Below are 11,927 nucleotides of genomic sequence, written 5' to 3'. Positions count from 1 at the left end.
CAGTGGGAATTTAGAATGCTTCAGTGAGAGATTAATAATATATACGATATGTCATTTTTAGCTCTCGCGTCCCTAAGAGTTCACAATCTCGATCCATGTCTTGCTTCGTGTCACCCTGGGAGTGACCTCCATTCAGAAAGTGAGTACATGAATCAAAATTATGGTGAATAGAGGAAGTTATTCATAGCAAAATCAAAAGTGATATTTTGATTTTCATTCCCACATCCTAAGATTTTCACACTGTGAGATTCATGCGACGCTTCGTGTCACCCTGGGAGTGACCTCCATTTGGAAAGTGTTTGCATGAGTTAATATCAAGGTGAATGAAGGGAAGCTGTTCAATGTAAAATCAAATATATGATATATTGATTTCAATTCTCACTTCCTTAGAAAGTTCACACCGTGAGATTCATATGACTCTTCGTGTCACCCTGGGAGTGACCTCCATTCAGAAAGTGTTTATATGAGTCAATATCAAAGTGAATGGGAGAAATAGTTCATAGTAAATGGGTGAAGGATATATATCAATGTATCCTACGGTCTCTTCTATTTGTTTGGACCGTGAGATTCCTATGTTGCGTCTACTTGTCGTCTTTAAGTCGGCCTCACTAGTCGTTTTAACGACGGCTATCCCCTCGGAGGGTTGTAACATAGGATTCAAAACAACTCAAACTCCAGAAATGGATAGGATTTCTTAGATCGTTGGGGCCGACCCTTGAAGTCTGAAAATGGAGGGTTAACACTTACGAAATTACTAAAGTGTTAGTAAGTTCTGACAAAAAATGGTAGCTAAATAACTATCAAAACATGAGTTATTCTGGGATAGTATTTAGTAAAAAATGTCTTGCTACAGTATCGTTGCAAAAATAATAATAATGAATTTTGTGTTGGGGTTGATGACCTAAACCTCGTAGGGTCTTATAGTTTGTGAACCTTGTATGAACAAACATTTATGTGATTAATAATATATGATATTTTATTCACTTCAGTCTATGAAATATGAGATATTTTAGTTGCATTAACCACAAACCAATAAACTAAGATTTATGGTTATCGTTGTAACTTAAACATGTATGTGGAGACATACAAGTGGATTGTGCTTTAAATGATAACCTAAATGGTTTGTAATATATGGATAAAGAAGTGATACCTTATCTCGGTGACATTACGAGTGTGGCCCGCTTTGTAGGTGTTACAACTATTGTAAAGTGCTACAAATGATCTAATCCTGATCATTCGTGTATTAGACATGCAAGCGAGGATACTCTATACAAAGGAGTTTGTATAAGACCAGACCACGAAATGTTTAGTCTCGTTATATAACGGCGTTCATAATTAAGACTTTTATTTCACTAGGATGACCATAGGTAACATGACCTTAATCTTGAGTGAGTTGTGAACTCCTGCCTATAAGGGCAGTCCTTTGATTTGCATGGGTGAGAGTGGCCAGATCACCGACTCAACAAGCTTACGATTTTAGGGATTCGTCTAATTGGGGAGTTGGGAACTCAGCTACACAAGATGGAATTCACTCTTTCCTCAATACAGGGGTAAGTAGATAAATTACTCCCTTAAGGGCTGATTTCGGGGCTTGAACAATGTGGCGCCACACCTTTTCTTGGCTCGAGAAGGTTTTAGTCATAGTGGGACTATGATCTATTGTTCATTAAAGGAATTAGTGGTATTTAAGGAGTTAGATGTAACTATAGGGGCAAAACAATAAATTGGCCCAGCCGTACTAAGAGCGATTTGTGAAGGGTCATTGTACTGTTAATTGGTTATATCCAATGAACACAGAAATATATCTGTAATGCGAAGAGTATAGCTGTCGATTTTTAGTGAAGTGTTCGGCAGTTAACGGATGGTGATATCATGATAAAGAGTTTAGTCAGTTATTTACGTACCGTTGGAGCTTCAAGCTACAGGTCGATAAGGTCCTCTTGGTAGCTCAATGGATTCAAGTTGATAATTAGTTTTTGGGTTAATTTGAAATGTTCAAATTAACAAGAGGGAATTTGATTATATATGATATAATTGATTTAATGTATTTGATACATTATTATTTGATAGGAGGAATTAATATAAATATGATTTATATTAAATGCCATAAAATAGAAAAAGAACTATGGTTTATATGTTACATATGATGCAATATTAAAACTATAGGTTATGAATATAATATGACAAGTTAGTTATTTTATTTATTTATAATTTATTAATTATTTGATAATTGATATTTCTTTTTCTAAATAACTGACTTAGTGGGTGGTTACACAGTTATTGTGGCAAAGTGGACAAAATGAAAAATAGTTTTTCAAATTCATTGCACGAAACGACTGATTAGAAAATCTATCGAGTAAAAGGAGTTTTACCAAATGATAGATCATCGAGTTCATTATACAATAGTGCCTTTTACTACACGATCGTGCGTCAAGTCTATGCGATAGACTTCCATTTGTTACACGATCTTTCTGTCCAATAATCATTCGTCTCTTCCTCTTCCATTCCTCTTTCCCTCTATTCGAAATCATACAGTGCCCACAACTTCTAGATTTTCACACTAAGAATACCAAGGTAATCTTGTGGTGGTGTCGAGTTCTGTTTGAGGATCGATTTTTACTCGCTGGTGATCGAGGAAGTTCTAGTTGCTCATTGCGTTTGAGTTGATTGATGTGTTGGTGACTGATCAAAGGAAATACGTGAAGAAAGAGTTCTTTCACAATGGATAATCGTTTCTGTGTGATTGTAAATATTTATGTTCTTTCACAATGTAGTTTGGAACGATCCGGTCCTCTATATTTAGAGTTTCTTCAATTGGTATTAGAGCCAGGTTGTTATGATTTCCCAAATTCCATTACTGTATTGAATTTCATTTACAGTCATTTAAGTGTTAAGTGTTAAGTATTCTGCAATGCATTTAAGTGTTAAGTGTGGTTATGGATGTTGTTGATGGATGTTTACGGGATAATTGCCTCTGTTTAATCTTTCTTTAAGTTTATAAAGGTTAATTTATAAGGGCCCCTGCGTTTTTGGGCATAATTAACTTGCTATCGAGTATGTATTCAAGTTTTTGTTTATTTGAGTCATTCGTGATGAAGCTTCAAATGCAAGGAGTTGTTGTTCGCTTTGAGGAAGAAGGCCAATCGTTGGTCACATCGTGTGGCTTAAGCTAAATGATCGTTTAGATTTGGCTATGCGATCGTGTAGAAAAGTTCTACTCGATCGTATAGTATTTGCTAAACGATCGCATAGCTAATGCTACGTGATCGAGTAAAGAGTTTATTCGATCGTGTTGCATTGGCTACTCGATTGCGTAGACGCTCGGGGTAAACGATCGTTGAGTATGTGATGCTCGACACATGGCACGCGCGCTAAACGATCGTGTAGGCTAGCATGCTCATCACATAGTTACTAACTACACGATCACTCGGTATACGATACTCGACGTTTGCTCCTCGATCGTTTAGACAATCATGCTCATCGCATAGTCATTGTCTGCACGATCGCATAGCATGGGTTACTCGATGTGCGCTGCACGATCGCGTGAACTTTCATCTCATCACATAGTCCTTAGCCACGTGATCAACGCTACACGATCGTCTGTACTTGATAGGCGTTATTCGACGATCTGAAGGAGTTGCTACACAATCAAGTGACGAGGCTTTGCCCAGGCAGTTCAAGACCCGGTTCGCCTATTTGAACCGGTTGACTCGATGCTTTTTATAATAGTTAGCTTTTCTTTCCGGCTTTAAGGTTAATTATCCCAGTCCATCAATTTTTATGAATGTACCTATGATGTATGTTTACTTATATGCCATAATATATATCATATAGTTTTAAAACCCACCATAGGTTATGCATTTATTCATGCATCATCTTTATATTATAAGTGTTATAGTATAGGGGTGTATGTTAGCATATATGCTTAGTTCATTACTTGTTATATATAAAAGTTATACATTAGTAATGAATGAACATTGCATGAAGCATGACACTTAGGTTTATTTATAAAAATTATAATTAATGAAATTAGAATTAAAATCAATAAGAAAGAGTTGCATACAAACTTAGGCTTTAATCATGTTTTAAAAGATTTTTAAAATTTGATTGAAATAGACCTAAGATCATGGTTCTAATGAGATTAGATACCTAATTTTAATCTTTTAATTCGGTTTAATAGGATTAAATTGACTAATAAAAAATTAAATATGTACCAAATCTATCTAAAGGGACCTTTTGGCTAAGGCTGGTTCTGGCTAGGCTGGGGCACTTAAGTCGATGGAAAAGTCGCACCCCTACCTGGGAATTTACCTGGAAAGGTGAATTAGATAGATTTGTTGCATGCATGCAAATTTGATGAAAGCCTGTTAAAGCGATTAATAAGACTTGAATCAAGCTGGTTTAATCATCAAAAGCAAGTGTTATTTTTTAGCAAATTAAACAACCACATAGCCAGATTTACTAAGTTAATGAATCCGTAGGTAGAACATTCAGTGGGAGGTAATTGGGGTATATGATACTTCACTTTACCTCTCACGTTTCTCCCTAAAAGTTCACATCGTGAGATCTATCCTTGGCCTCGAGGCACCCTGGGAGTATCCCCCTATAGGATTCCATTTGGGTAGGTCAATACCAAGGTGAATGCAGAGAATGTTCATAGTAAGTAGGAGCAGGATGTGTGATAACATATCTCTCGGTCTCTCTCATTAGGTTGGATAAAGTGTTTGTGCATCGCCTCGAGGCACCTTGGGAGTGTCCCCTTAAAGGATGGTTGTATTTGCACAACTCTTTATCTTATCTCCAAAAATGGATAGGGTTGCTTTAATCTCTTGTCCTAATCTGCTTCTTCCCTATGGTGGGCGCATTAGGGTGGGACTCTAGAGCCTAAAATGAGGGGTTATACTTACACGGAATTGATAAGGATGTTAACAAATTTTGGACCGAACAATGGTGATTGTTAGATTCAGTTACAAGGAGTTGTTTCTGTCTAATTGTTGAGATTGTCTCATTCTAGTGAAGGGGCACTTGATCACCCCAACGGTGACTTTTGTCCTGGCTTACTGGGGCATCATTGTAAACTAGATGTCATTTAGGGTACAATAGAACTATTTTGCTAAAACTTAATTGGTGTTAAATGTGGTAATGCAAGTAGACTCATTAAGTTTGTTCTTTTTTCAGCAACTTTATTATTATGGCTACCGCTACTGTGTTAAATGTGATCTTTTATTCACTTCTGTCTATGAAATATATGATATTTTAGTTGTATTAACCACAAACCAATAAACTAACATCCATGGTTCATTGAGGTTGATGCCCTAAATCTCGTAGGGTTCTGTAGTTTGTAAACATTTGTATGAACAAACATTTTGTGATTTATAATATATGATATTTTATTCACTTCGGTCTATGAAATATGAGATATTTTAGTTGCATTAACCACAAACCAATAAACTAAGATCCATGGTTATCGTTGTAACTTAAGCATGTATGTGGAGACATACAAGTGGATCGTTCTTTAAGTGATAACCTAAATGGTTTGTAGTATATGGATAAAGGAGGGATACGTTATTCTGGTGACACTACTAGAGTGGCCCGCTTTCTAGGTGTTACAAATGTTATAAAGTGATACAAATGATATAATCCTGATCATTCGTATATTAGACATGCGAGCGAGGATACTCTATACAAAGGAGTTTGTATAAGACCGGACCACGAAATATTTACTCATTATATAACGTCGTTCATAATTGAGACTTTCATTTCACTAGGATGACCATAGGTAACATGACCTTAATCTTGAGTGAGTTGTGAACTCTTGCCTATGAGGGGGTAAAGTGTTTGCTCTATCGTATTGGGTACCTGATTGCGTAGACGCTGGAGGTAAACAATCGAGTGGGAGCATTTGATGCTTATCTTTTAGAAAAAGGCGCGCGCTAAACGATCGTGTAGTTAAGCCATCCATCGTAATAGTCATTGACTACACGAGTTTCACGGTATACGATTCGAAGGCACTCGCTCAACGATTGTTTAGACGATAGTGCTTCACTGCATCATTGTCATTTAGACGATCGTTTAGAGATTGCGTTGTGCGTTGTGCGCTGCACGATCGTGTACTTCATGCTTCGTCGCATAGTAAAAGGTACACGATCATTGCTAAACGATCGTTTAGCTATGGAAGCGTAGATAAACGATTGAGTAAAGTGTTTATGCTTTCATGTAGACGATCGCTTGGGTTTTGGTACACGATTAATGGAGATGCGGACTTCGACCGGACGGTTGAAGACCCGGTTCACCTGTTTGAACCGAAGACTCTTTGTTTTTTTAATAATTAGCTTTTGTTTTGAGGATTTTAAGGCAATTTTCCCGGTTTATCAACATTTGTTTAATATACATGAGATGTATGTGGTTTATATGGAAAAGTGTTTGACATATAGATTTGAAACCCACCTTAGGTTGTGCAATTATTCATGCATCATGTATTATAAGTATTATAATATGACATGGTGAAATTACAAGAGAGCATGCACATGCATCATGAAATATAAGAGTTATATTTGTGCATGCAGTAAGCATATTCATGCATTATCTTTATATTATAAGCGTTATATTATAAGGGTGAATGGAAGCATGTTTTGCTTACTTCGTTGCTTGTTTGTATAATTGTTATATAAAAAGGTAACAATGAATGAACAATGCATGGAAATGACACTTAGGCTATTTATAAGCGTTATGAATGCCTTGTATGTGTTTACTCAACATTATGTATGCATATGTTTGTTATCACTGGAGTTTCAATCCAAGTGGGAGTTTGTTCGGTTTTATGGCCTAAAACTCGTGGTTTGTAAACAATAAAACTTATTATGAAAATTCAATAAAGTTGTTATTGAGTATATAAATTGCTTATTTCATTTTAGAAATAAATCCAATAAACTAAAAAGATTCATGACAATTACATGAGTAATTGAACTTTATGTGAAGACATAAGAGTGGATCAGGTTTGAGTAAATAATCAAAATGATCTATTGTATATGAATAAGGTTGAGTGCCTTATTCTGGTAACACTATCGGATGCGGCCCACTATATAGTTGTTACAAGGAGTTGTAAAGTGCTACAGACGATGTGATCCTAATTCGTACATGTGAAGACATGAGGATGTTGGGGTTGATGCCCTAAACTCTCATAAGGTCCTGTAGTTTGTAAACATCTATATGAACAAATGCTTATGATGTAATAATATGAGATATTTTCTTCACTATTGTCTATGAAATATGAGATATTTTATTTTCATTTACCACAAACCATCAAACTAAGATCCTTGGTTGTCATTGTGACTTAAGCATGTATGTGGAGACATACAAGTGGATCAGGCCTTAAGTGATAACCTAAATGGTTTGTAGTATATGAATATAAGAAGGAAACCTTATCCTGGTGACATTACGGATACGACCCGCTTTGTAGATAGTTACAAGTGTGTAACGTGCTACAGATGGTCTGATCCTAATCATTCATGTGGAGACATGCGAGCGAGGGTGTCTTATACAAAGGAGTTTGTATAAGACGAGACCACGAAGTGTTTAGTCTCGTTATATAACGTCATTCATGACAAAGACTTTCATTTCACTAAGATGACCATAGGTAACATGACCTTAATCCTAAGTGAGTTGAGAACTCCTACGTATGAGGGTAGTCCTTTGATTTGCATGTGTGCGAGTGGCCAGATTGCCGACTCAAACCTACCACTTTGGGGATTTGTCTTATTGGAGAGCTGGAAACTCAGCTACACAAGATGGAATTCACTCCTTCCCCAAAACAGGGGTAAGTAGATAGATTGCTCCCTTAAGGGCTGATTCTTTGAACGATGTGACGCCACACACCTTCTCATAGCCTGAGAGGTGTCCACTCATAGTAGGACTATAATGTATTGTTCATTAGAGGAATCAGTGGTACTTAAGGAGTTAGATGTAACTACAAGGGTAAAATGGTAAATTGGCCAAACTGTACTTACGAGCGATCTGTGAAGGGTTATTATATTTTTGATTAGTTATATCTGATGGACACAAAAATATATCTATAGTGAGAAGAGTGCAGTTGTCGATCTTTAGTGGAATGCTCGACAGTTAACGAATGGTGGATCTCGTGATTAAAGAGTTTAGTCAACTATTCACGTACCGTTGGAGCTTCAAGCTACAGGTCCATAAGGTCCCCTTAGTAGTGTTAGGATTGGTGTCTTAATTCTCCCAGAGTCTCGTTGTTTTGTAAAGATGAACATTGTTCAATGAATAAAATAAGTGTTATTTAATTCTGGCATTTACTCATATCCAATAAACAAAGCTCTTTGTTTATCTTATGTAAACTTAAGCATGTATATGTGATATACAAGTGGATCATGCCTTAAGTGATAACCTAAATCGATCTGTAGTATAAGGGTTAAGGTGGGATACCTGATCCTTGTGACACTACGGATACGGCCTCTTTTGTAGAGGTTTGCAAGTGTTGTAAACTACTACAGATGGTAGATCCTGACCATTCATGTGGAGACGTGGAACGAGGGTGTCCTATACCAAGAGTTTGTATAAGACCTGGACCATGAGATGACTAGACTCTGTATATAATGTCGTTGATACTAGAGACTTGCATCTCACCTAAACTACCATAGGTGATAAGACCTCAATCCTGAGTGTTTTGTCAACTCCTGCCTTTGAGGGCGGTCCTTTGATTAGTATGGGTGAGAGTGGTCAGATTGCCAACTCAACATGCCTACCTTTTTGGGGACTTGTCTGATCTGGGAGCTGGAACTCAATTCACAATATGGAATTCATTCCTTTCCCGAAGCAAGGATAAGTAAAGGATTGCTCCCTTAAGGGTTGATTCCAGAGCTTGAACATAGTGGCCACAGCTTCTCTTTGGAAGAGAAGACTCAATCATAGTAGGACTATGATTTATGTTCATTAGAGGGATCAGTGGTACTTAAGGAGACAGATGTAACTACAGGGGCATAACGGTTATTGGCCCAGCTGTATTTACGAGCGATCTGTGAAGGGTTATCGCACTGTTCATTGGTTAAGATGGACACAAAATATATCTATAGTGAGGAAAGTTTAGTTGTCGATCTTTAGTGGAGTGCCTGACAGTTAACGGATGGTGGATCCCATGACTAAAGAGTTTAGTCAGTTATTCACGTGCCGTTGGAGCTTCAGATCTACAGGTCCATGAGGTCCCCTTGGTAGCTTATATTCATGTTGAAGGATCAGTTCTTGGTGTTGATTTGAAATGTTCAAATTGACAAGAGGTATCTTGATTATATATGATATAATCAGTATGATGTATAAGATACATCTAGTGGAGGATTGATGTAAATGAGATTTACATTAAGTACCATGGAATAGAAAAAGAACTACGGTTTATATGTTTCATGAGATGAAATATTAAAACTATAAGTTATAAATATAGTATGATAAGTTGGTTATCATTTATATTTATAATAATATTAATTAAGATAATTAATACTTTTTCTTTTAAATAACTAAAGTAATGGGTGGTTATTGATCATGGTAACCATGAGTTTAAAAGGAAATCGATTTCCTATTTTGAAAAAGAGAGGTTTTTACAAAATGTTTGAAAAGAATTTGAGTTTTCTCTTCGGCGAAAAGAAACTCATGGAAGTCGTCAAGTAAATACAGATTTACTAAACGACGGCTGGGCAAGCTAAACGATCGTGTAGGTGCTAGCTAAACGATCATGCAGTGTTTACTAAACGATCGCATAGCTTTGCTAGACGATCGGGCCCAAGTAAACGATCGTGTAGAATCGACCGAGCTAAACGATAGAGCTAAACGATCACATAGCTTTTGCTAGACGATCGTATAGTTTTATCTAAAGGATTGGGCATCGACCTATACGATAGGTCTCCGACTTCTCCCACTTGCCTAGTTGTGTACGCGATCGTTCTTTCCTCCGTTCGTCTGCCTCACATCAAGTCTGAACAGAGCCCACCCTTTGGATTCTCACACCGAGAATACCAAGGTCGCCTTGTTGGTGGTGTCAGAATCAACCCGACACCGACGAGGTTTTCTGGCGGCCATTCGTGGTGCTGCGGAGGCCGTTCGCTGTTGCGAAGTAGTTCGTGACTGAGGAGATCATTGAGAACGAGCGCGAAGTGTTCGTGCAGTGTTGCGGCCGTGTAGATCGAGCGCTCGTGGTTGCTGTTGTTCGATCAGAGTGCACATCGGAGCATGGAGACACTTCTGCCGTTGTTAGTACAGTTTCTCCCTTTGTACATTTGTTGTTTCATGCTGTAATTTCTCTGTAAATTGTATAACTGCTTGTATTGAAGTCGACTGTAAATGTATTATTGATTCATGATTGTAATTTGGAGTAGTCTTGTTCCGCTGCTCATGGAAATCTCGATTCCGATTTCCTTCAGGTAGCTCAATGGATTCAAGTTAAGAATAAGGTTTTGAGTCAGTTTAAAGTGTTCAAATTGACAAGAGAGAGTTTGATTATATATGATATGATTAAACTGGTTCAATTATATGTGATATAATTGATATGATATATGAGATACATTAATTGGAGGAATTTGATATAAATATGATTTATATTAAGTAAAGGAGAAAAGGACTATGGTTTAAATGTTACATATGATGTGATATTAAAACTATAGGTTATAAATATAATAAGATAAGTTAGTTATTATATTTATTTATAATTAAAACAATTATATGATAATTTTGGGTTGTTTCTCCTTTAACCGTATGTGAAAGTGGGAGGTTATATTTAGTTTTCATAACTGAAGGATAAAATGAAAAATGTTTTCATTTTGTAAGAGATCACTTCATTAAGTACATCACTAATTGTTTAGCTCATGAGAGACTACACAATAGCCTTCAAGTGATCTTTTAAACGATCGTGTATTAGCACATTTGACTAAACGATCGTGTAAAGTTTTACTAAATGATCGCGTGCCAAACGAGATTCACTAAATGATCATGTAAACGATCAAACTTGTTTTTCCAAACGATCGTGTACCTGCTGAGTTTTATTAAACGATCAAGCACACAAAGTCTATACAATAGACAGTTCACTTTCTAACTTGCTTGATTGTATAGTTTGATCGTTGCTTTCCTCCAACCCTCTACCAAATCCAACAAAGCCCACATCTCCTGGATTCTCACTCCGAGAATACCAAGGTTGCTGAGTGGTGGTGTCTAAGAGGGTGTTTGTTCGTAAAGAAGATTGTTCGTGATCTAAGCGACAGCGAGAGATTTGCTGAACGATTGTAGCGACAGTGAGAGGTTGTTATTTTGAGTCTTCACGAGCGAGAGAAATTCAGAAGAAGAGTTCTTCAAAGGTATGTCTCTCATTCCTTTTTGTATTTATTTACTAAAGCATGTCGTGATTTGTTCTAGGATGCATAACTAGTTTGTATGTTTGTGAAGGCTTGTAATTCTGTCACAATGGATTTCGAACGATCTTACTTCCGCTCATAGGTTCTCTTTGATAAGAGTTCCTTTAGAGGAGTGGGGGCGTCCTGTGCAATGAGTTTGCACGAGATCAAACCACGAAATAAGTCACTCTTACTTTATAACGATGTTTATTGTTTAAAGACTGACTATTTCACAATGATGACCTAGGTAACTTAACTTGAATCCTGAGCTAACTATGAACTCCTGTTTATTCGGAATTATCCTTAGATTTGCATGGGTAAGGGTTGGATCAACAACGCTGACTCAATAAGCCTTTCATTTCAGGGGTAAGACCGGGTAGATAATTGGGGACATAGGGTGCAAGATGGAATTCACTCCTACCTGCTTTTAGGGATAAGAGATTGCAGCTGGAATTCAAGATGAAAATGTATCTTCAATGGTTAGTAATGAAACCCTCTTTTTAGTTTATGAGCATGCTTAATTTAAAGCCAAAATTTATG

Source organism: Benincasa hispida, chromosome 9, assembly GCF_009727055.1.
Source record: "Benincasa hispida cultivar B227 chromosome 9, ASM972705v1, whole genome shotgun sequence".
NCBI classification, from domain to species: domain Eukaryota; kingdom Viridiplantae; phylum Streptophyta; class Magnoliopsida; order Cucurbitales; family Cucurbitaceae; genus Benincasa; species Benincasa hispida.
Note: the sequence above shows the minus strand (reverse complement) of the source record.